This window comes from Homarus americanus, unplaced genomic scaffold, assembly GCF_018991925.1.
Source record: "Homarus americanus isolate GMGI-L3 unplaced genomic scaffold, GMGI_Hamer_2.0 scaffold22250, whole genome shotgun sequence".
Classification (NCBI taxonomy): Eukaryota; Metazoa; Arthropoda; class Malacostraca; order Decapoda; family Nephropidae; genus Homarus; species Homarus americanus.
In genome coordinates, this window is record NW_024741189.1 from 900,863 (window position 1) to 925,870 (window position 25,008).

The following is a 25,008-nucleotide window of genomic DNA, read 5'->3' on the forward strand; positions in this document are numbered from 1 at the left end:
CGAGCAACCCAGCCTTATAAGGCCCATGCATTTCTTTGCGCAGTTTACCTTCTTCTCACAATGGCCCGGGAACTTCCATCATTGTCAACGCCCCCGCAGTTATTTATACACGGTCGCTCAGTACGTTTTCTTGTGGGCAGGACTGCGGTACGCCTCCTTACGTTGGTGCGCCCAAGTGCATCCTCTTACACTTCGTGACATTGAATCTCGCGGCCGTTCTTCGACATTCTGGGCCGGGGGTCGCTGCGGCTCTTTACGGATCCCGCTTGGTTCTTAATTTCCCGAAGCTGCGGCAGCTCATCGGCAGCGGTACATCGGTGGCGCAACGTCAGGGCATATGTTGCGCGAAACAAACAAACAACAGCGGGCCCAATACACTACCCTGCGGTACCCCACTTGTTACAGGTACAGATGACGATTTCGTGCCATTAATCACCACACATTGCTTGCGGTCATGTAGAAAGTCTTCTATCCACGCTAGGACATTTCCCCGAATTCCGTACCCTTCCAGTTTGATTTTCAGCCTTTCGTGGGGTACACTGTCGAAAGCCTTGGCAAAATCTAGAGCTCTACTTTACTTGACTTAATTGGCACTGAAGGTACTATGTTGAAACATGAACACTGATATTCGCAAAAATGACTAAGTTAAACTGAGTTAATATGGCGGCGTGGAACACACGTGAACATACCTGTAGACGTGGAAGAAGAGTCACGAATGCGTGATTCTCCCTCGTGTAGAGGTATATACGTGCCCCCGCTGGGCAGCTTGGGCCTCCATATTCATGCCAGAAAGGTCAATCTTACCAACAACATACCTTCTCTACCATGTTGGATCACCGTATATTTAATTATGAACTCCGGTGTTCCGGATCAGGGTAATTTCCTATGTCTATTCATATAATCTAATCAGAGGTTGAGCTTGCCAGGAAAAGGTGGAATATACACGTTGATAACAACAATTCTGCAAGCTCAGGCCTGCCGCGAACAAGGAACTATTCACAGGGAGACGTTAGATCTTGGAGATTATACCAGTTGACAGAATAGTTCAGGAAATTAATGACTTTCTTAAATAGATAACTGACACTAATTAAACTATAAACATCAGATTCTCTGATGTCGGGGCGACAAAATGATCTAACTTCAGGCGCGATCAGAAGCTCATGGATATTCTCAGGGAACGAAACCGATGGGTATCGTTTGTCCTGGCAGACTCAACACTCACTTACTTGACACGTCTTACCAACAATAAGGACAGTTGAAGCGTTCAACACCACTCACAATGGATCTTGAATGTTTCAACTGTAAACCGACATATCTAAGCTGACTCTAAACCAGGGTGTTCTCTCTCACATTCAAATTCATTTTATAGAGAGGTTGGTTTCAGTAAGTCAGAGAAAATGGGATAACAGGGGACTGAGGCGTCTTGAAGTGATGAGAAAACGGACTCCTCAGATGGAGGACTCAAACTAAAAGCAGAGGTACATGTTTTGTGGGCTATTGAGCGTAATATGAATCATTTGATTTTGGCGTTAACTGACGTGTACGACCGTGGTCGTTACATCGGAAACACGGAACCCACGAGGGGAGACAACATTCAAGATTTAGTCTTGACGACTGAGGAGGCTATGGTGGACGATGTCCACGTCGGGGAGAAACTAACTCCAACCAGCGACCACTGCATACTAAGATGGACTACAAGCTTTGATAGTCGAGGGAAAGTAATTGACGAGGAATACAATGACTTTAACAAACCACAGAGAATTAACTGGGAGGAAATCGTTAGATACGAGGCAGACTCAGATGAATCAATGCAACACTTCATGGAAATCCTTGAGTAAACAGTAAAGAAATGTATATCCCAGAAAACAAATAGAAGAGGGAATAAGAGCTACGCACCCATCAGAGCAAAGACTACGCTCCTTTCCTTTAAATCATCTCTTAATTGATATCGATATCCAAAATTTATTATTTTTGTAACAGAAATTACCATTGCAATAATTATATATTTGGCGTCAAGACATGATCCTGACTGTATCTGTCCCTTTCTTTCACTCATATTGTATCCCTTCCAGTCACTCATCAGATTACTGTGTATCAACTCTACTCTAAAAATATGTATATAATTATAATATAAATGGAAAAAAAAATATATATATATATATATATATATATATATATATATATATATATATATATATATATATATATATATATATATATATATATATATATATATATATATATATACAGTATATATATATACATATATTTCATTTTTAGTCCATATAACACGCGGACTTTGAACATATAATCAACGACCTCACCAGCCAGGACTCGAACCCTCGACCTAATGTTCAAAGTCCGCATGTTATATGGACTAAAAATGAAGTATACATGGTACCTCGTGTTTCATACCAGCTGGATTCGGTAAAATGCGACTGACATCCACATAAGCAGCACGGGCAGTTCCCAATGAGAGGTTCACGGCGCCATGAGCTCGATGAACAGGCTTTGTGTGAAATATCACATAGTCTAGAATTGCTTTTAGTGCTCATGTGGTATGGCCGGTAACGTTCCCTGGTCCCATGCATTAGGTCGAGGGTTCGAGTCGTGGCTGGTGAGGTCATTGATTATATATATATATATATATATATATTAGGGTGGTCCAAAATATCACATATTTGTATACGTTTTCTCCACAAGGTTTATTTTTGTCCATTAGGTACAAAATGCATCCCAGAAAAAAATTGGATCATTTAAAGCATATTTAGAGGTCAATCCAATGTCCTCTTTTTTTCCATTTAGTACGTAATAAGGATTTTTCGGGGCTAGATAAACACATTATAAACACATTGTCTTTATTCAGCAAAATATACTATTTAGATTGATAATGAAATAATTGTAGAACTGATGAGATATAAATGAAATAAGTAACTTCATCTGATTAATGGTAACCCTTGTCTGTGTTTCCTGTTTCAACCTGTCATTGTCCATCGAATCCTCAAATCCAAGATGGTGGGCAATATGGCGGCCAACACTCCCAAACGATTTGATAGAGGACACTGGTTTTGCTTCATTATTTTTCCTTCATTAGCCAGCTCCAAATTGGCAGGGGATGATGCATATCATTCATCAAGGGTATACGCATCCCGGCCAGTCCTCCATTCTGTATTTGCCCATGATCGATATGTATCCCGATGACAAAACTTGCATTCTGTTCATATTGGAGTTCCTCAGCAACCTGACCAGCAGTAATAACATTTGATCATGAGTGCTGCACCGCAGAGTAGTCACTCAAAAGAGATCATTCTAATGCTTGGTAATTTCCACACATTCATGAATCTGCTTGGAGCAATAGGTACACTGGTGGAGGGCACAGGACTTAAAAGCGTTCCAGAAGTGGCTTACGGCGATAATGCTGTAGCGCATATGATGACAGATAAATCAGTTCAAAGGGCATTCTGTGGCCATCTTCTAGTGGACAAGTGTCTTCACCAAATGATTGTGGAATCTGCGGTAGATGAAAATCCTGAATTTGCTTCACGAATAGAGGAGACCGAGAAAATGTATTCTTCCTTGTTGAAGGGTGACACCACTCTTGAAAGTCTTGTAGCATCCATTACAGTTGCTGGGATTAGTGAGGAACTTGACAAGAAGAAACCTGAACTTAGTGCTCAATCTAAAACGAGTAAGTTGTGGCTAGGATATCAGTGGATGCTTCGTACTGCACGAGCACTGATCAAAGCAGATCGCACTGGGTCTTGGCTGAATCACTTGCTGCAGCAATATTTGCTGCAGTAGGATACTACAACTTCCTGAAGTCTGCCTAACTCTACTTCCAAGAAAAGAGTGAACTGGGGAGCAAACCCCCAGATGTCTACAGGAAGTTTAAAGAAGGCTTCCATGTCATTCGTCGAACAAATCAGTTTTGGGCAGGCCTCGGTTGCGATCTAGTCATCGAGAAAACATTTATGAAGTCACTAAAAACCACAGGTGGCTTGACTCATGGCAGTAAGATGACGGAAGAACAGCGAGCATTGTGGACAATGTCAGCCCCCATAATGTCTGAGTTCAACACTGCCATGCAGGAGTTCAGTGATCTCACGTACACCACAAGTGAACAACACAAAGATTCAACTGACGCCAGAATTGAAAGAGACGCATCAGGCCTATCGAAGATAAGCACAAAAGCTGATTTCATTTTCACCTTTCTCCTCTGACCCCTCATTGAGAAATATCATCAATGGTATAGTGGCGAAAGAAGACGTCAATGTGCATGACTACAAATCCGTTGGCAGGAACATCATCGACAGAGTAATTGGACAGCCTGCATTTTCCTTCCCTTTCAAGAGGAAAGACAAAACCAAGACCCTGGAAAATTCATCTGCTGTCAAGGATGCTCCTGGCAGAACCATTGATCCTGGCCTACTGTTCCAGCGATTCCTTGTAGTGTCCAGGACAGGACATCTGTCTCTAGAGGGGGTGATGAGATATGAGCTGAGTCCATACCCGTCATCCCTTTTTGAGAACAAAAACATCTTGAGAAAGGCCGACAAGCTTCAACTAGCCCAAGCCATCGATGACCATTATAACAAGATACCATCTAGTGAAGCAAGATCAGATGCTATCCCGAAAACTGAAAGATATGTGCTTGAAGGTGGCTCCTTACTACGCAAGCTGAAATGGAGGAGGGGAGACACCTTTGGTAAAATAGCCAAGGTATACGCTGACACTACAAGTAAGCACTATGGGGCAGCAACTGTTGTGTTTGACGGGTGTGGGGCAGGTCCCTCGATAAAGGATAACGCACACCAGAGACGGGAACAAACCACCAATTATACGGTTGTGAACTTCACCAGTGAAATCGAATTTGAAGGGAAGCAGGAAGAATTCCTTTCAAGGGGAACTAACAAGCAACAACTAATCTGCTTAAGTGACAGCTATTTTCCTTTACTACTGCACTTAGTATGTATAAGATTTTTCACTGACTCCTTCAGTGTACACTCTGATGTACATTATTCTGAAACATATCAATAAAATTTACTCTAAAAAACGGATATTTGCATTCTTTGGACCTAAAACTGCTTTTCGGGTGAAATAATATGGGAATTATTGGTAATGGTGCCTTCATTCATGATTGTTGGCCGCAATCTTTGATTTAAGGGTCTGAATAGTGGGACTTAATTTTTTTTGGCACCAATGAATCCTTGACCCTTAAAACCCCAGGTTAGATACAAAAATTATTGTTCTACACTTAATATTAAGGAAGTTACAGCCGCCTTCCTGATTTTCATGGTCAGCGGCAGCCACCTTGGAACTGACCCAGCTTTAACCCACTTCCGGTGGTCAGATCTTGGTAGACTTTTTTCTGTCGTTCACTACACCCAGTAGGGGCAAAAATCTTTGACAGATTTTTAGTTAGAATTTTTGGGTGGTCTGATGGTATACCCGTCTATATTGGCTATAAGTCTTAACCTAACATAACCTAACCATAACTGAGACACAACTGCAGAACGTTTTTGTGAAACTTCAAAATCGTACTATGCTGGTGGATACGCTGAAACTTAGCAATCCTAGATTAAAGATGATAAAACATAATAACATCCCTCTCCAATGCACTTTACAGATTGTTGTTATCTCCTATAGAACCAAAGTTAAGTTATTAATATCTTAAACTGCACGAAGACTTACCGTCACCCTGTATATATATATATATATATATATATATATATATATATATATATATATATATATATATATATATATATATATATATATATATATATATATATATCAGGTGTCATTAAGATGGTTCAGACTCTTATTTGTCGCAGCCATGTCAATATGTTTCTTATTATCCACTCTGTATCTGTATTTTTCTGGCTAAATAAACTGTTTCAATATCAATGTCAATTTCTTGTAGCCGCTGCCAGTGCTGGTCCTCGACTGCCTCCTCCCACACCGGCCTCCGTCGTTTCCTCACACTCTCTCACATGCTGCTAACAATGCACCGAGGAGTTCACTTGTCTGAATGAAATGAATTTTTTTTCCGTGTTCAGTACAAAACACTGATAAAGACCGGAATGCTTACGTCATAGGATATTGTTACTATATGGCTTTAACTCGAGTTAAAAGTTAATCCTGATATCTCACGTATAGTACAGTACGTCCCAATCTGGATTACCGTATACAGGCGTGGGAACCCTACCACCAGAAAGATCTAACATCCTAGAAAAGGTTCAACACAGAGCGCCTAAGATGATTCAGGAACTATGTCATCTCGATTATCCAAGCAGACGAGGGCCTTATGACTAACAACCCTTCAGACAAGACATAATATGGCAGATCTCAATGAAACATTCAAAATCCTGAAAGGGATGGGAAACATGAACCCTGGACATCACTTTGTGATGTTACCCACCACCAATACGAAAGGACATAATTACAAGCTCGCCAAGTTACCATGCAGAACGAATATAAGAAAATACTTCTTCAGACAGAGGCTGGTAGACCTATGGAATGGTCTACCAACCCAAGCTGTGGAATCAAGAACAGTACTGGGCTTCAAAATAGCCCTTGACAAAATTATCAAAAACAAGGGAGAGATCCGACACAGGCCACTGGCCTCCTTCCCTTAGTATGGCCACCTCTAATGGGTGGCCATTAAGTAAAAAGGTAAATAAGTTCTGTTCTGAGAAAGATTGATTCGGGAGGATTGGGGTTGAGGTGAAGGTAAGCCTCCTATAACAACATTTTATTCCTTTAATGTCACATATTTTTAACATCAGTGCTTTTTTTATATGCTGAACAAGTATTGTACAGAAAAGTTATGCACATGTATGTGTTAAGCTTATAAGTCTTAAAATTTAATTTAAAAATAATTTGTATTCAATTTAGAATTTGTCTGAAAGATCCCAAACTTCTTATAATAAGCCACATCTTCCTTCTCTATAATTTAAACGTTTTTTCGGGGTGGGGGGGTTCCCCTGTCTGGTTTTGGGCTCCTTTCACTATGCTAAGAATGACAATAATATATTGATTATTTTTACACTACAATTTTTCAGAAAATTTTATTTTATCATTTTTTTCTTTTCTTTTCTAGAAATCCAAACTTGTACAAAATAAAGTAAACCAAAGAGGGAAAACTGTTTTTTAATACAAATTCTTTCGGGGTAGCTTAAATATGACAATTATATTATTTTTTTCTGTATCTGTAAATTATTTGTTGTAAAACCAAGGAGTTAAGTCTTATCCTCCCATCGAATTTGAATATAAACCCAAATCCAATATCAGGTGAGGTAAAATGTACACTTAAGTCATTGATATTCCGCTACCATAGCATTAGATTAGGTTACGTTGGGTTTGGTTTAGCATCCTCAAAGATGAACAGGTCCTGATATCATAACATTGGGCTAGGTTTGGACAAGTATTCTCCAGATCATTCGTAATGTGGCAAGGAATTTAGTAGAGCTTTTAATACTGCTGAAAAATAATATATTGAAGGGTAATGTAATTAAAAATGTGTTCATTCTGACTTGTTATTATTGAAATACATTAACCTTAACTCAACTAAGGTACCAATTATGATTATCTACATAGAATGACACAAGTTAAACAAATTTAGATAACAAGAATTGATTTAGAAAAAATAGCAGTTATGTTTATCTACTATTAGCAGTGATGACCTGTGTGGTGAAGCTTCAATAAGTAAACTTCTGAGTGGTGAAGTTCCGAGGGTCGATGAAATTCAAGGAGTTGAACTTTTGCACGTTCTGAGTGATGAAGTTCCAAGAGAATAACTTCAGCCTAGTGATCTGTATTGAAGTCCCGAGAGAGAGCTTCAAGGTGTCGATCCCATGAGTGGACAGTTTCAGAATGGTGATTTTTTTTTCTGATAGCTTAGGGAAGAAAAGGTGGTATAGGTAAGAGGGCGAAGATGACGTCAGAGAAGATGCCGGTGAAGGTGACAAAGATGTAGAGTACAAGGTGAAGGGCAAAGTGATAAAAAGGAAAGCGACGTAGGGAAAACTAAAGATGATAAACTAATAGTCAATGAAAGTAAAGAAAATAATAATGATGAGGAAATTAAAGTAAAGGTTGATGAAGAAGAGGAATGTAAAGAAAGTCAATGTGAAGATGAGAAAGAAAGGAACATGATACAGAATAAGAAAAAGTGAAGAAAGGAAGATAGTGAAGAAGAGGAAGAAGTGAACACAAGAGGAAGATAGTGAAGAAGAGAAAGATAGTAAAAAAGATGAAGAAAGTGAGGAAGAAGAAAAAGTAGGAAAGACATGAGATGTTTTTCTTCAACCCATGAGGCAGGAGAAGTTACGGCGGCAGCGACCATGGTAATCCCGGATATAGCATTTACGCCTGCATGGTATGTTGGCGATGTTGTTGAATATGGAGGACGCCACCCTCTCACTATCAAACGAGTGGTGGATCTGTAAAGGAGAGAGAGAGAACGGTCACTTATTCAAACCAAAAGACAAAAAAAAAAATTTTTCTTAGTTTTTGGAGTGAGATTGGTTTACAAAAGTGGGAGAGAGAGAGGCTGAAAGGGAACGGTTAGTTATTACCGTAAAAATAGTCTACAGTATTTATCTCTCTTATTATTATTATTATTATTATTATTATTATTATTATTATTATTATTATTATTATTATTATTATTATTATTATTATTATTATTATTATTTATTATTATTATTATTAGTATTGACCAGTATTACTCTTGCTAAATATACCAGTACAGTTTTTCTGGAAACTCACACTGTTGACTTCCACGTCCTCGTCTATGGGCGCTGACAGGATGAGTCTCACCACCAGAGCCACCACTAGCAGCACCAAAGGCAGGATGTGACGTGCCATCCTGCAAGAGATACGACTTTTAGCGGTGGGCAACTGGAGTCATGGTAAGGAGGGGAGATGTACATAAGAAATAAAAAGGAAACATAAGGACGGGAGATAACACCAAGAGATAAATTATTAAATAACAGGAGAGACAGAGACTTTAACATATATTTCATTCCATTTTCAAAGGTTGGCGATTACCTAATAAATGTTGATGAAAGAAGTCATCACTCACAAGCTAGGTCAACATACCTATCCCATATCAAACCACATCTTAAAATTATATGACCTTTCATTCGTTTAGCCTATGACCGCATAAAATTATTAAATAAATTAATATTGTTCCCCATGTAACCTAGAAATTTTTCTCTAAGAATTTTAAACTTACTGAAATCAAGTTTGACCATGTTCAATGGTCGGGAAATCCAACTCCTCCCACCCCAGATACATCATAATAACGTTCTCTTCCCTTCTGGCCGTGACAAAGTCTTTTATCAGTGCAGTAAGCTGAAAGGCACTACTGTCTTCATCAATGAAGACCTTTGCCCAGGTACGACTAAAGCCCACCAATTGCAAATGGACAAGTTTAAAGAAGCCAGGAAACAAAGGAAACATGTGTTATTCAGTCATAAAGTCCTTGTTTTGAAGGACTCTCGGGCAAGTGGATACCCCCCACTCACCCACCCACTGTACCACCCTTCCCAAGAACCACATGAACCCCCTCCCCACGGAGACAGAACCAGTCCACACTCTGTGGAGATTTCCCCCCCTCCCCTGCCAGCCAACTCGGGTACAACACATCCACCCTCTACGGTGGGAAACAACAGCCCACCTGACCAAGTGACTAGGAGTCACCCTCTCCAGCACCAATCATCTTAATTCTGTTGGTTGCAGCACTTGTGAGTACGTTACCCCCACTATTATAATTTTCTTTGACCTTCCCTTTTCACACCTCAGTTACCCTAGTTTTTGCTGCTCCTTAATCAATACCAATATTCCTACAGAGATGATTCTAATGTCATTCCCTTAAGATGTACTGGCCGGATGTGTTACACCCCATTCACCCATGGTGTCAGCACAATACTTTCTCATACTGATCCTGATGCCTTTCTACAAAATTCACTGGGTTACACCATACACCAACCCCAATTGTAACTAATACTTTCCTGAGTCTCCTCAGTTTAGCTCTAGTCTTCTACTTTCTCATTCCTTCTCCTTGATTAGCCATAACATCAGCAGTAATCCCACATCACTTAGATGCCTTTTTAGGTCAATGTATATCTTCTATTGCCCACAAATTTGATGTACTTGGGTTCTGTGAGACCAAACTCACTAATTATATTGAATATTTGTATAACGTCCTTATTTACGCTTGACACTGCATCAATACGTCACGACACAGTGGTGGCATCGCACTAGCTGTTGATATTATGTATAACATTGCTGTAAGAGATGATTTAAGGCTTCAGGGGAGTTTTCACTGAATTACGCGACGACACGCGAAATATCCTAGTCGTAGTAATCTACAGAAGACCCCACACTGATGTAAGGAACTTTCTTGATAAATTATCGGAGCGTATATCTATCATAAGTTCAAAGAGGAAAATTTGCTACATTACAGGAGATTTCAACCATGATCTACTAAAATCCAAGTTGGACACCTCAATAATAGACCATCTTGCTACCTGTCATTTTAAGTTCTTCTTCAACACTATAACCAAACCCACCAAAGTAACTGCCACTTCTGCCACTGTGATAGATCATATTTCGACTAGCAACACTCCTAACAATCTTGCAAGTGGAATTATTTATAACAATATCTCAGATTACTTCCCAGTTTTTGCCATGTATAAAACAGCCACAAGATCTGAAAGGTCTGGTAAAGTCACAATAAAAATCAGAGACAACTGCGCCGACAACATGGTCCTTTTTTAAAACAACTTAATGAATGCTAAGTGGGACCTTATTTATGGCTCGATAACCCCTAAAGTGATCTGCTACAACTTCTCTTACATCTTCAATGTTTGCTTTGATAAATGCTTCCTGTTCAAGACTAAGTTAGTAAAAACTGTATCTATCCCCAAACCCTATATGACAAGTGAAATCAAGGCAATGATAAAAGTAAAACACAAACTCCAAAGAAAATTTGGAAAAAGACCCATAACTTTCGATGATGCTTGCTGAAGTATCAAAAATAAAGTAACTCAAGCAGTTAGAAATGCCAGACGTAACCATTATGCAAATAAGCTTGAGTCAACATTGGCCAAACAGTAAGAAATCCTGGAGTATCACCAATTCTTTTCAGAACAGGAACACTCAACCTATGCCCTCCCCCCCCCTCCCCCAATAAATGATACAATGTTACGACCCTAGGATAGATCATTACAAAAAAACAAATCACTTAAGTCTTTCTTATATATCATTATATGATTAATCCCAAGTTCTCCAGCAAAGATCAAGTTAACAGGTCAAAACCAAAGCAAGTCAATAAAATATGAACATTTATTAACTTATTCCCACCACCACATATAAACACAAAATAAAATGAATAACAATAATACTAAAGGAAGATGTTTGGAAGTGGTTGAGTATGGACTAAAGGTCCAACAAGATCACACAGAATCAATATCAAGCAATAACAAATTTCAATAGTCAAATGCCAATTCCCAAAGCACCAGGGAGAGGATACTACTTAACTTAAGACAGCAGTGCCTAGACTGACTAAGGTGTACCAGTAGGCCACCGACGTCACCTCTCTACCACCAAATGCTGACGTATCGTATCCAGATTGGCCAAAATGTAAACATTACCTAAATTACCCTACTGACGTTAGTTCCACTTATCTAACCTATATACAAACCTAATACAATGAAACAATACAATAAATATACAATGTAATAAAACAAATTTAATATGTAAATGATGGCTCAGTCAGTGTGGGCGAGTAATAAGCAAAACTGCTCTTGCCAACCACACATCATCCGAACCAACGTATTTCATACCAAGAACAGAAACTTATGGCGAACACTCGTAACATTCCTCCTCCTTATGTAAAAAGTTTAAGAACAAATGGGGAAAACTTTTATACATCAAAGGACAGGGTGTCTGCCAAAAGATTGTCTTTCCCTTTAATATGTTTCACTTTTATATTGAAGGGCTGTACAAATTGTAAAGGATTATTATCTGTGTATACCTCTACGGTATATGGTGAACCATCAACATACACTGCAAACTTTTTTAAGGCCAACAAAAGCCCCAAAGCCTCCTTTTCTATGGTGGCATAACCACGCTGATACGGTTTTAGTTTCACACTGTGGAAGCAAACTGGGTGTCGTATACCTTTTTCAAACTGTAACAACACAGTACCCACATCACAGGCATTAACTTGGATCACAAAAGCCTTGTCAAAATCTGGCACTTTTAACACTGGACTTGAGGTTAATAGGTGTTTAAGGGTTTCAAATGCAGCCTGACACACTTTTGTCCACAAATACGTTCTTTTGGGCTGACTAAGTCTGTCAAAGGAGCTGAAACTTGCACAAAGTTCTTACAAAACCTTCGGTAGAATCCTGCCATACCGAGGAACCTACACAGAGCTTTTCGATCTGCAGGAGGCGAGAGTCACTGTAGAGCCTCTATCTTTGCATTGATTGGATCCACCCTCCTTTGGCCCACCACATGGCCAAGGTAGGTGAGCGTTGCATGGCCAAACTTTCTTTTAGCCAGGTTGACACTGAAGTTGTACTCAGAAAGGCGGGTGAAAAGGGCACAAAGTCGCTCCGTGTGCTCCTCCCAGGTAACTCCCATCACTAGCAGGTCATCCAAGTAGGCACAGACACCAGGAAGCCCAGACTTCACCACATTCATATCCCTCTGGAATGTTCCAGGGGCACTGTGAGGCACAAAGGGGAGGACTTTGTACTGCCAAAACCCATCAGGAGTGACGAAGGCAGTAGCGCCTGGAGTTTTAAACACCCTCTTCTTTTGAAGAGGGTTGTCGTGTTTCAACCCGAGTTTAAAAAAAAATGAGTTCCAAAGGACACCACAGTACAGTACTTGACGGGGTGGTGTGCTGGTAAAATTAACTAATTCCAATATTATAAATTGATTTTATTGGAATTGGTTCATTTTACTGCCACACCACCCCGTCAAGTACTGTAATGCGCTATCCTTTGGGACACTATTTTTTTTTAAAACTTGGGTTGAAAAACGATGGCCCTCTTCAAACGAAGAGGGTGTTTAAAATTCTGGGCATTATCCTCTTGGATTCCTCCGTCAGCTTCACTTGATAATATCCCATCATCAGGTCGAGCTTCGTGCTGAACTTTGCCTGAATGATGCTGTCAAGGATGTCGTCTATACGAGGGAAAGAGTAGGAGTCAGCCCTGGTCACATCATTTACCCGTCCGTACATATGCAGAAGGAGCCTTCATGTTTTGGCACCAGTACTCATGGTGACGCCCAGTCACTATTGCTTGGTTCGATGAGTTCGTGTTGAAACAAATAGTCCACTTCTTCCCTCAGAATCTTCCTCTTAGCAGGGCTGGTCCTAAGGGCGCTTGCTTGATAGAGGTCGTCTCTGGTAGAAGGGTCACCTTGTGTTCTATGAGGTTACAGGCCTGTGGCACGTCCCCAAACAGGTGCTTGTATTCCTGTAACATCCTTGTGATATCTTCAACCTGTAGCTGTAAAAGATTTAAAACTTTAGAAGAGGGATCAGCTGTGAACTGCATAGCTTAACTGGAGCCTCTACCAGAAAATCTTGCTCTTGTTCCTGTGGCTCCTGGGTCTCCAAAACACACACAAGTGCTTCCTTGTAGTAGTAGAGCATCTGCTTATTAACAAGCCAGTCTTCCCCAGCAGGCACCAAAGGTGGTCTAAATTTCCCCAAGAGGAGGCCAGAGTCCGAATAATAACAAACAGGCAAGTCATCAGCTTCCTCCCTGCCTACAGCAGCCATTCAGATCTTTCAACTCTGGATCACTTTTCTGATCAGAAATAATTATTTTCCTATTTATGGGTACATGTTTTAATAATAATAATCATAATAATAATAATAATAATAATACTACTACTAATAATAATAATAATAATGATAATAATAATAATAATAATAATAATAATAATAATAATAATAATAATAATAATAATAATAATAATAATAATAATAATAATAATAATAATAATAATAATAACAATAACAATAATAATAATAATAATAATAATAATAATAATAATAATAATAATAATAATTAACGGTTTATTGAAAGAGCACGGCAGCCAGAAGGCTGAAAATTTACAATTACATAATTGGGGAATGAGTCTCTTGATTTTATAGGTTTACATCAGTATTCAAAGTTGAATTAACACTAGATGAGAGCGAGTTGTCAAATACGTCACCAGTGACTTCAGGGGGATTATCGTCGCTGGCGCCACTGACTTCCGTCAAATAAGACTCACTATCATTAACAAAATTGTCTTGAGACACATATAGGTCCTTAATACCACAGTCATTTACATCACAAACTGCACCACTTGTGTCAGCTACATTAGGAACAGGGTCAACACGAGTATTCTGCTCTTCTCTAAGCGACATACTTCTGGTAACAAGACAGGCAGGGAATAAACCAGGATACTGATCTTCAAGCAATTTAGTGTTATTGCCCACCATAAGAGTCGTGGTCACTACAAGATCCGGGACAACACGAGTACTGGCAATCTCATTAGCTAGCAAGAAGGTAACACCAGATACAGGGAGAGTCTTGGACACCAACAGTCACCCACTGAGAAACCATGTCGCTCCTCAAGAACATCCTACATAAGGGAACAGTGACTATACCACTGACACCCTTCAATAACACATGCTCACCAGTATAGGCACTTTCCACACAGGGAAAAGCACCTTTCAACGCAATACTATGGTCAGCAGCGGCGTCTCGCAAAATCCGATCTGGGTACCGAACATCACTGGACTCATCACTTGAGACAGTCCCATCAAACATAAAGGGCTCAAGTAAATCTTCCTTTGAGTAAAAACTAACTGACTTAGGGTCTAACTTGTCCAGTTGCAGGAGTGAAAGAACATAGTCTTCCTTTTTCTTCTTGAGCTTAGCGCAACTTGCAATAACGTGACCTTTCTGTTTACAGTAGAAGCAGACCACTTGACTCGTACACTCAAACCTCGGGAGATTTTTGTTCCGAGCCACTACGGACATTTACCTTACTTGAGGCAGATGCCTTTGCATCCTCAAACTTATCCTGCTTACCACCCTTGTTCCTAGTTACATGACTTTGAAACCTAACATTCTTATGAGTCAATGCACAACTGTCTGCCAGAGCTGCTGCTCTTTGCATTTCTGTAATCTCTCTCTCTTCCATATATAACTGAATGTTTCGTGGGAGGGCTCTCTTAAATTGCTCTAAAATGATCAACTCAATCAACTCTTCGTAGGAGCTTACCCCACTATTTTTTATCCATCTTCTAAACATCTTACAAAGACGATACATAAATTCAATTTATGACTGTGACTCTAGTTTCCTTTCATTCCTAAACTTCACTCTTTAGTGTTCCGGAATCAACTCATAAACTTTCAAAATTGTCTCTTTAACCTCTTCATAACTTTCACATTTTTCTGCCGACAAAGACAAAATGACTGACCAAGCTGCACCTTTAAACACAGTCTGAAACATTGCCACCCAGGATGTTTCAGGCCACTTGAATGATTTAGATATCTTCTCGAACTGCTGGAAAAATTCTTCTGGGTCATCCTTGTCGAACTGAGGTGCTAGTTGCTGGGCCTTGCTTCTCCTACTCCACCTTGCACCTCAAGGGTTTTTCGCTTTTCCTCCTCCATGGCTAACTCATGTGCTCTCTCCTGTTCTCTTTCCTCATATAAACTTAACTCATGTTGCATCTCCAGCTTACGTAATTTTAAACTATTCCAAGTGTTCACACTAGTTCGTGTCAAATACACATAACTGAAGGGCGTCCTCAGAAATAATTTCTTCCCTCACCAGCTCTGCAAGCACAGCATTTTTGTATTGCCGTCTTACGCTGACCCTTTTGGACGTAAATTCCATAATGGCTAGCAATGCTAATCCAGTCTGTTTCGTAACTGATAGGGGCAAAGAGTCTCTAGTGAGGGATCATTAACGAATTTTTCCAGGGAAAACATGATGACTGACCAAATCCAATGACAAGTCACTGGGTTACACACACAAAATCACAGTAGTAAAACAACAGAACACTTGATTAATATCAGTCACAGTCATAACACATTAAACAGCAATGGTGTTTGTTTCCAACCTGTAACTTGACAAATTACCCTTAGGATCCCTGGTCAGGCCCCCATTATTTATGGTACAACCCTAGGGTAAATCATTACATAAACACAAATTACTTTAGTCTTTCAAACATATCAGTTTATTAGTATATTCTTAATCCCAGGTTCTCCCAACAAAGGTCAAGTTAACAGGTCAAAACCTAAACAAGTCAATAAAAATATGAACATTTATTAACTTATTCCCACCACCACATATATACACAAAATAAAACGAATAACATTAATAATAAGATAAGATGCTTGGAAGTGGCCGAGTAAGGACTGAAGGTCCAACAAGATCACACAAAATCAATATCAAGCAATAACAAATCTCAATAGTCAAACTCAAACTCAAATGCCAACTCCCATAACACCAATGAGAGGGTAAACTCAACCTAAAACAGCTATACCTTGAGTGACTAAGGCAAGGAATATCTCATAAGAAAGTTATACTTGAAGCGTTTAGCGGGGCACAGTTGGCGACATTTGGAATCAATTGGTCTCTTCAATGATGGGAACTGTGGGAGGGGATTGGTGGTAGAAGCGGTACCGTTCTTGCCTCGCAAGCGAGATGTCACGGGTTCGATTCCCGGGCAGGTGGAAGTTGTTTGGACTTACTTCCTAGCCCCCATTAGTCCCTGTTCACCTAGCAGTAAAGTAGGTACCTGTTGTAAGTTGCGAATTCGTATTCAGGGAAAGTTGTTGGAGCTTCCAATAACTTGATGACATAAACCACTGACTCTCCAGGCTTCTACGCCCTTGAATCTTCAGGCTTCTACGCCCTTAACTCATGAGACATAAAGGCAAGCATGAACTTAGCATGCTTCCCTGTTGGGCGCTGTAAACGCTTCTACGCTTCACCTTACACAAGGATGTAGGGGAGTGCCCAATAAAAAAAAAAGAAAAAATGAAAATGATACGATGGCGACACTGTCGCCAATGTGACGTAGTTGCGTCGTCTGCATTGTTTACTTTTTTTTGACCGAGACTTTAGAATGCATAATGGGTCCACGTGGATATAAGTCTTGTTCTGTTTGCAAAAAAGAACAAACTACTGCACAGTGATTTAAATTCCATAGAAATGCTGGCAAAAATCTTGCAGGGAGCATCCTTGATCACAATGAGTAATTTCGAGCTTTCCTGCAAAACAGACAGCAAAGTTTGCTGTTCTTATCCACTGTCACGGCAGATGAATTATTGACCATTATAAAAATGTCCAAAGATGCAGCAGCAGGCGACGACAATATACCAATGAACATCATTAAAAAAAGTACCCCACTTTTTACTACCTGTTCTCTTACACATTTGTAACTTCTCCTTCACTAGTGGTGTCTTTCTGAATAAACTGAAATTTGCTAAAGTTCACCCAGCATATACAAAATTTGGGGACAAAGGTCTTTTCAAGAAATACCGCCACATGCCAGTCCTCCCAGCCTTTAGTAAGATACTGGAGAAGCTAGCGTATAGTAGAATAAATTTCTTCTGCAGTGTCAATAACATCCTTACAGACTCTCAGCTTGGATTTAGAGCTAGAAAGTCAACTGAGAATGCTCTGATATCCTTTACTAATGATATCTTAAACTCCTTTGATGACAGTCAGTTCGCAGTCGGAATATTCTTGGACCTCTCTAAATCTATTGTTACTCGACCACACCATCCTTCTGTCAAAGCTTGATCAATACGGCGTTAGGGGCTTATCCAACAATTGGTTTACCTCATATCTGTCTAATAGGAAGCAGTATGTCTGCTATAATAATCATCAATCTGACTCCTAACAATTTTGTTTGGAATTCTTCAAGGCACCATTTTCAGCCCCATACTGTTTTTGTTGTACATAAGCGATATAGTCCTCTCCAGTGCACTCGTCAAATACAACTTATTTGCAGACGATAGTAATCTTTATGCCAGCAACTCAGATAACCATTCCTTCGTGAGAACTATGAACACTGAATTGACTAAAGTCAGGGCATGGGTAATACACAATAAACTGGTATTAAACCTTGAAAAACCCCACTACACAATCTTTCACAAGAGGAAAAACTTACAAAATATTTAATTTCTTAGGGTTGCTGTTAATGAGAAACTACGTTGGAGAAAGCACATACAAGCCATTCACAGTAAAGTCAATAAACAATACGGTATCCTGTATCACACTCGTCAGTCACTCACTCTTGCAGCAATGAAAGAAATTTATTATGATCTTGTTTACCAACACTTGATACACTGTCACACACTGTAGGGGGGGGGGGGGCTGTGGCTCTACAAAAACACAACTCCTGATTAACGGGCAGAAGAGAGTTGTGCGACAATTACCTATTTGAAAAAAAAAAATCACAGCAAAGAACAATTCTTAAATTGAAAATAGTAAATTCGATGATATTAACACCTACTTCTGTGCCCTATTTGTTTACAAATCTGTCAATCACTTGATTGACAATAATTATTTCTAGTTCCGTAATAATCAGAGATACTGTACAACTCAACTTATGACATCCAGGGCTACTAAGACCACCCCCCATGCACTCCTCTCAGTCCCAGACCTCCATAAAATATCATGGTGTGAAGGTGTGGAACAACTTGCCCCCACCCATCCGAGCAAAGACTAAGCTCCCTTCCTTTATATCATCTCTTAAAAAATATATATTGTCTAAGTATTAATATTTTTGTTATACCTACTTTATATTCCTACTTTTATTGTACCATCAAAACCATTATATCAGAGATTGTCATGTAGATAGATAGAAATTACCATTGCAATAATTATATATTTGCCGACAAGACATGAGACTGACAGCTTCTGTTTTCTTGTTTCACCTTAATACAACCCATGTTGTATTACTTCCCTCCATTATCATATTAAGGTATATCAACTCCACTGTAAAGTATGTTTTTGCTTTTAATATAAATAAAATAAATAAATATCGAAGTGATAGCCGTGGTTACATTATGATATGTTCTTACTACCACCATGTAACGTGTATTATTCCAGATGTTACTAAATGTTACATAATACTTCCTTGAGATAAATGTACAATATATATCAGGTGCCTTCAAGAGAGCTCAGGCTCTCAACTGGCTCTGCCATGTTAATATTGTTATTATTATTCACTCTGTATCTGTATTTTTCTGGCTAAATTAACTGTTTCAATATCAATTTCAATTCTAATGATTTTTGGGGGGGAAAATTTAATTATTTCCTTCATTAAAACTGATATATATATATATATATATATATATATATATATATATATATATATATATATATATATATATATATATATATATATATATATATATATATATATGTAATATTCAGAAATATCAGAGTAATTTCAAATGCCCCGCCATTAGCGATACTGAGCGTTCAAGGTCATCTGAGGGGAGAGAGCGCTTCCTGCTCACAGCGAGAGATGGTGGAACTAGGCCTATATGATATTAAATGTAATTCACCGAATTAATAATGATGCGATTCATGAAGTAAGGGACTATTATTGAATTTGAAATTATTATAGATCGTTTATCAGTCTGAATAATGTTACGGGTGTCCCAAGGAGTTATTAGTTAGGCGGAAAATATGTCACGTAGACCTAAGCTAACGCCTTGAGAGGAGACGCGACGCTGGCTAGGTCTCAGTCGCGGGAAGCATTCACACAGACAAGACGTCCCTGCGCGTCTGTCACAGAAATAGTCACGTGGCCTAGTCACCTGTGCTGCGCTATGGCAGTATAACAAGTAAGTCTCATTCAATCTCAGACAGGGTTTAGATAGGGCAGTGGTAAAGTTAACTAGAGCTAACAGTGAGTTCATTTCAGGGTTTCCGTCAGAACCCACTTGACTGGAGTTGACTGGAGTTGACTGGAGTTGACCGGAGTTGACCGGAGTTTGACTGCGAGAGATTGACTGCCGTTTGAGACTGCCGTTGATGATTGAGGGTGGCGATTGTCGCCATTGGACCGATCAGAGTAGGCCTGTCACTGTTTAGCGGGGTACCAAAGGATCTCTTGAGGGAATCTAGCCGTCTGGGTGCCCAGCTGACGTCGGCTCACAACACCACATGTCCCGAGCCGCTTAGTGAAACCCTCTTGCTAACGGGAAGCTAAAGCTCCTCTCAACTGCACAAGGTCTGATTGGCTCACTCTCTTCCTGCCCATGGACGCACTGGGAGTACACTGAGGCTATCTGAGTATATTAATGGTCACACACTGAGACCGTGAGTCTAGGACTCTAGGAGATACCTAGAGGAACATTTTATCTTCCTTATTACGGGTGTAGTTAACACCATTCCTCAGACTGATATTATCTTGACGTGTGTAGTTTAATAGTCCTAAATAATTTTGATAGTATTGTTTTTTAATGTTTGTGCCATTAAGTGGAACCAGAGTGATGCTGTGATTTGATTCTTTTAATGCATCTAATTGTTCTTCATAATCCTGATCTCAGGTATAACCTTGTTCCCCAGAGTAGTGGTTAAGTTAGGTTAGGAAGTGTGCATCTGTTGGGGTGCTATTATTTTGTTGAAAGCCCTTAAGGCCTATTCATTGTAGAGTATTTAATTTTTTATTTTTTATTACCATTTCCTCAGTGACTGATATTATTTTGTTGAAAGCCCTTAAGGCCTGTTTCATGTGTGCAAGCAACATTTCTTACTACTTCAAATTTATTGTTGCCTGTGTTTCTAATAATTTCTATATCATGTATAACTTTTATTCCCCAGAGTAGTGTTTTAAGTTTAAGTTAAGAGGTGCGCATATTGGTGTACCATTATTTGATTGTGTTTGTAGTGTTGGAGGGAATATAAGTGTCTAAATTTTACAGTGTGTCTCATTCATCCCAGTCACAGACGCTATCCTTCCACGGGTCACGGACAATTCATTTTGTTTAGTAGATTTAAGTGTTCTTGTGCTGGTTCGGGATTTTTCTCAAAGGGGCGCTTCCACTGCCATTACCATCTATTAATTTTTAATAAACCCCAAGTCAAGTGAGAAATTAAAGTCCAGTAAATTCCGACCGGTTACATATATATATATATATATATATATATATATATATATATATATATATATATATATATATATATATATATATATATATATATATATATATATATATATATATATATATATATATATATATATATATATATATATATATATACATATATACAAACAATACCCCACGATTTGGGAATCGAAGCCTTGACATCTGCGTGAGAACAGGGATCGCTACCACTGAGCCACAAGGACAACTAAAATAATCTTAGGCTTTGTTATATTCCATACAAAGCCTGTTCAATGTGCTTGTTAAGCACTGGGGATTGTCGGACCGTGCCAGCTCGGAAACACGAGGGTACATATAAATCTCATCAGTCCAATGGAGGTTCAAGGCGCTTATTAAGCACGCTGAACAGGCTTGTGTGGAATCTCACAAAGCCTAGAATTGCTTTAGTTGCCCTTGTGGCGAGATGGTAGCACTCCCTGTTCACACACATAGAGATCCAGGATTCGATTCCCGAGTAGTGAGGTATTGTTTGTATATGGAAGTCCGCGTGCTATATGGAATGATGATATATGTTAATTTTTTTACGAAATCGATTATTTTGCAAAATTTCTGGCATGCATATTGGTAATTTTGCGAAATAAATTACAAACAGACAACCTAAACTAACCTAACCTTATGCTTAGGTTAAGTGAAAGGTTAGGTTAAGTGAGAAGAGAGGTTAGGTTAGGTTAGGTTAGGATGGCTCGTGTAGATTGATACACAGTTAAGTGGTTCTGTTCTTTTTTTTTTAACTTTGTTTAGCCTGTTTGTAAGTTATTTCGCAAAACTACCAATATGCATGCCGGGAATTTTGCAAAATAGCCTATTTCACAACAAACGTTACACACACAAATATATATATATATATATATATATATATATATATATATATATATATATATATATATATATATATATATATATATATATATTAAAAATATCTATTGTCTAAGTATTAATATTTCTTGTAACACCTACTATATTTACGGTACCTGCTTTTATTATCCCATCAAAACCGTTTTATTGGAAATTATCATGTAAATAGATTAGTAATTACCATTGCAATAAACATAATTGCCAACTAGACATAATCCTGACAGCTCTGTCCTCTTGTTCAACCTTATTACTGTACAACCCAGGTTGTACTGCTCCCCCATTATACTTATGTTTTTCAATTCCACTGTAATTTATGTATATATAAATAAATAATATTAATAAGCAAAGTGATAACCGTGGTAACATTATGATATGTTCTTATTACCACCATGCTATTGTACTATTCCAGATGAGACTAAATGTTACATAATACTTCCTTGAGATAAATGTATGGTATATATCAGGTGCCTAAAAGAGAGCTCAGGTTCTCAACTGGCTCAGCCATGTTAATATTGTTATTATTATCCACTCTGCACAGAGCCGGATTCAGGAGTAGGCAAAGTGGGCAGCTGCCTAGGGGCCTCCACATATTACAATATTTTATTTATTTGTTTATTCATTTGGATTATTTTTATTTTCATTCTTTAAAATGCATGTGTACAAATTCCCAACATACACACACACACTTTTCTCAATGTTCTAATGTCCTCAATGTAACTGCATATGGCTTCAAAATTCTCCAAAGAAGTGTTCAAATTTCAACATTTTCCCGGGAGGCTTACAGCGCCCCCCGGAACTCCCAGATGTTTAGGCTCGCTTCACTCACCACCCCACCCTCTTGGGTAGTATAATGAGGGGGGCCTCCACAAAGAGGCTGCCCGTGGGCCTCCACAGGTCTAAATCCGGCACTGACTCTGTATCTGTGTTTTTCTGGCTAAATAAACTGTTTCAATTCAATTCAATTCAATTCAATATATATATATATATATATATATATATATATATATATATATATATATATATATATATATATATATATATATATATATATATATATATATATATATATATATATATATATATATATATATATATATATATATATATATATATATATATATATATATCACACACAGGGTACACGTACACGTACACACACACATACACACTGACAGAACAGCTGAGGAATACGAGATGTGTGGTGCGGCAAGGGGAATGGAGGAGGGACGGGGGATGGAAGAGGGATCACACCGACTCTTACCCTCCCACACACCAATACCAGAAATAGCTACATATTATAATCACTCTTGCACACCCCACGAAATGTACAGTATGTACAAAATCATAATGTCGTACAAATAATGATAGATGCCTAACAGTGATACCTTCTATGCATTTCTTTTTTTAGGGGGGAAAGCTTTTGACTGGCCATAGACGTCTTAAATGAAATTACATATGAATTAATTTCCATTAATGTATAGCAATAAAAAGAAATAATTATCCCTATTCAGCAAAAATGTCAATTGATTTTTAAAGCCTAATCGACCAACCGAAATTTAGGAATTAAAAATCTTGTCTTTAAATACAAAGAAAAGTAAATATTCCTTAAACTTTATAAGTTTCTTGCACCTTCCTAATTGGATAACTTTATACAAGCATGTAAACCTTACCGTTTCTCCAGAAAGACTTAGAGAAGGTACAACACAGAGCGACTAAGATGATTCCTGAGCACCTTAGAAGTAACAGCCCTTCAGATAAGACACAACAGGGCAGATCTCTTGAGACATTAAAAATATTGTAAAGGATGGAAAACGTGAACCTGGGCCATTTTTTTTTCGTGATGTCACGCACCACCAACACGAAAGGAGGCAATTACAACCTCGTCCGTCAAGATGTCATGCAGGACGAATAGAAGATAATGAAATTCTTCACTCTGAGGGTGGTAGATATACGGAACTGTCTGCCAGTTCAAGCTGTAAACTCGAGGACAGTAATGTGTATAATGGTTATACTGAATATCTATCTATCTAAAGTGGCACGATTTTTTTTTATGTTTTACGGGTAATTATTTTTTTATTTATTTATCGTCTAGTTTTTTGTGCACCCCATACTCATCCTGTGAGCGGCAGCACAAAGGATAACAGAGAACAGTTCACAAAGGGTCTGTATAACTAACCCCCGTGGTCAGGATATTTTAATTCTATACAGGAGTGTGAGACAGTAGTCTGGCCGCACACTTTGTTATTCACATTTGCATGAGAGGTATTCAAGCACATTGTGTGTTTGGTTCTATACATGGGAACTGGTATAGCTACTAAGTGCAAAAAAGTGAATACAATCTTAATATGTCGGCTATCTTGCCATTAGAGATAAAGTGCTGTGCCATTTCAGCTAACGTGTGTATGGGGTGGGTTTGTGGTCCCAAGAAACCACATCACGTCGGCTTTGAACTTCTGGAATAACCAAGAGCTCTGTATAGTCACTGTAAATTTCCAGGTTAAATTTGATATGCGACGAACCTTTAAGCAGAAGAGATAACCGTATTCATATGTTTAATTATAAAATTAATATTAACTCACTTTATAATTCAAGAAACTATCGTCTCTGTATTATATATAAAGCACAGATGACACAACATTTAAAAATAATGCGAAAATGTCAACTGATCTACATGAAGATGTGCTATGAATACGAACTATTACCCTTTAAGTTTAAAAAATTTGACACAGACCTTGAGAAGCACGAGGATATACGTCCACTGAGTCAAAAAGGCGGAGGATGGTTGCTTTGTTGTAGTTAAAATAAGGCACAGCTTTAGGTAATAAGACAGCTCCTCCTGGCGCGTGTTTCCCCTTGTGCGAGCAGTGAGGGAGGGAGGGGCAGCCGGACCGTGTAGTCTCACCCTGGCCAAGGACGACGG

The 25,008-nt window shown here is 38.7% G+C and overlaps 1 long non-coding RNA gene across 1 annotated transcript; it reads right to left on the reverse strand.

Annotated features, from left to right (window-relative positions):
* Positions 1-7,524: 7,524 nt before the first annotated feature.
* LOC121875672 lies at positions 7,525-25,008 on the reverse strand. The gene is made up of 3 exons (XR_006090646.1): positions 24,820-25,008; positions 8,773-8,872; positions 7,525-8,444 (listed from the first exon to the last, which is right to left on the reverse strand). It is a non-coding gene; the product is annotated as an uncharacterized LOC121875672 (long non-coding RNA).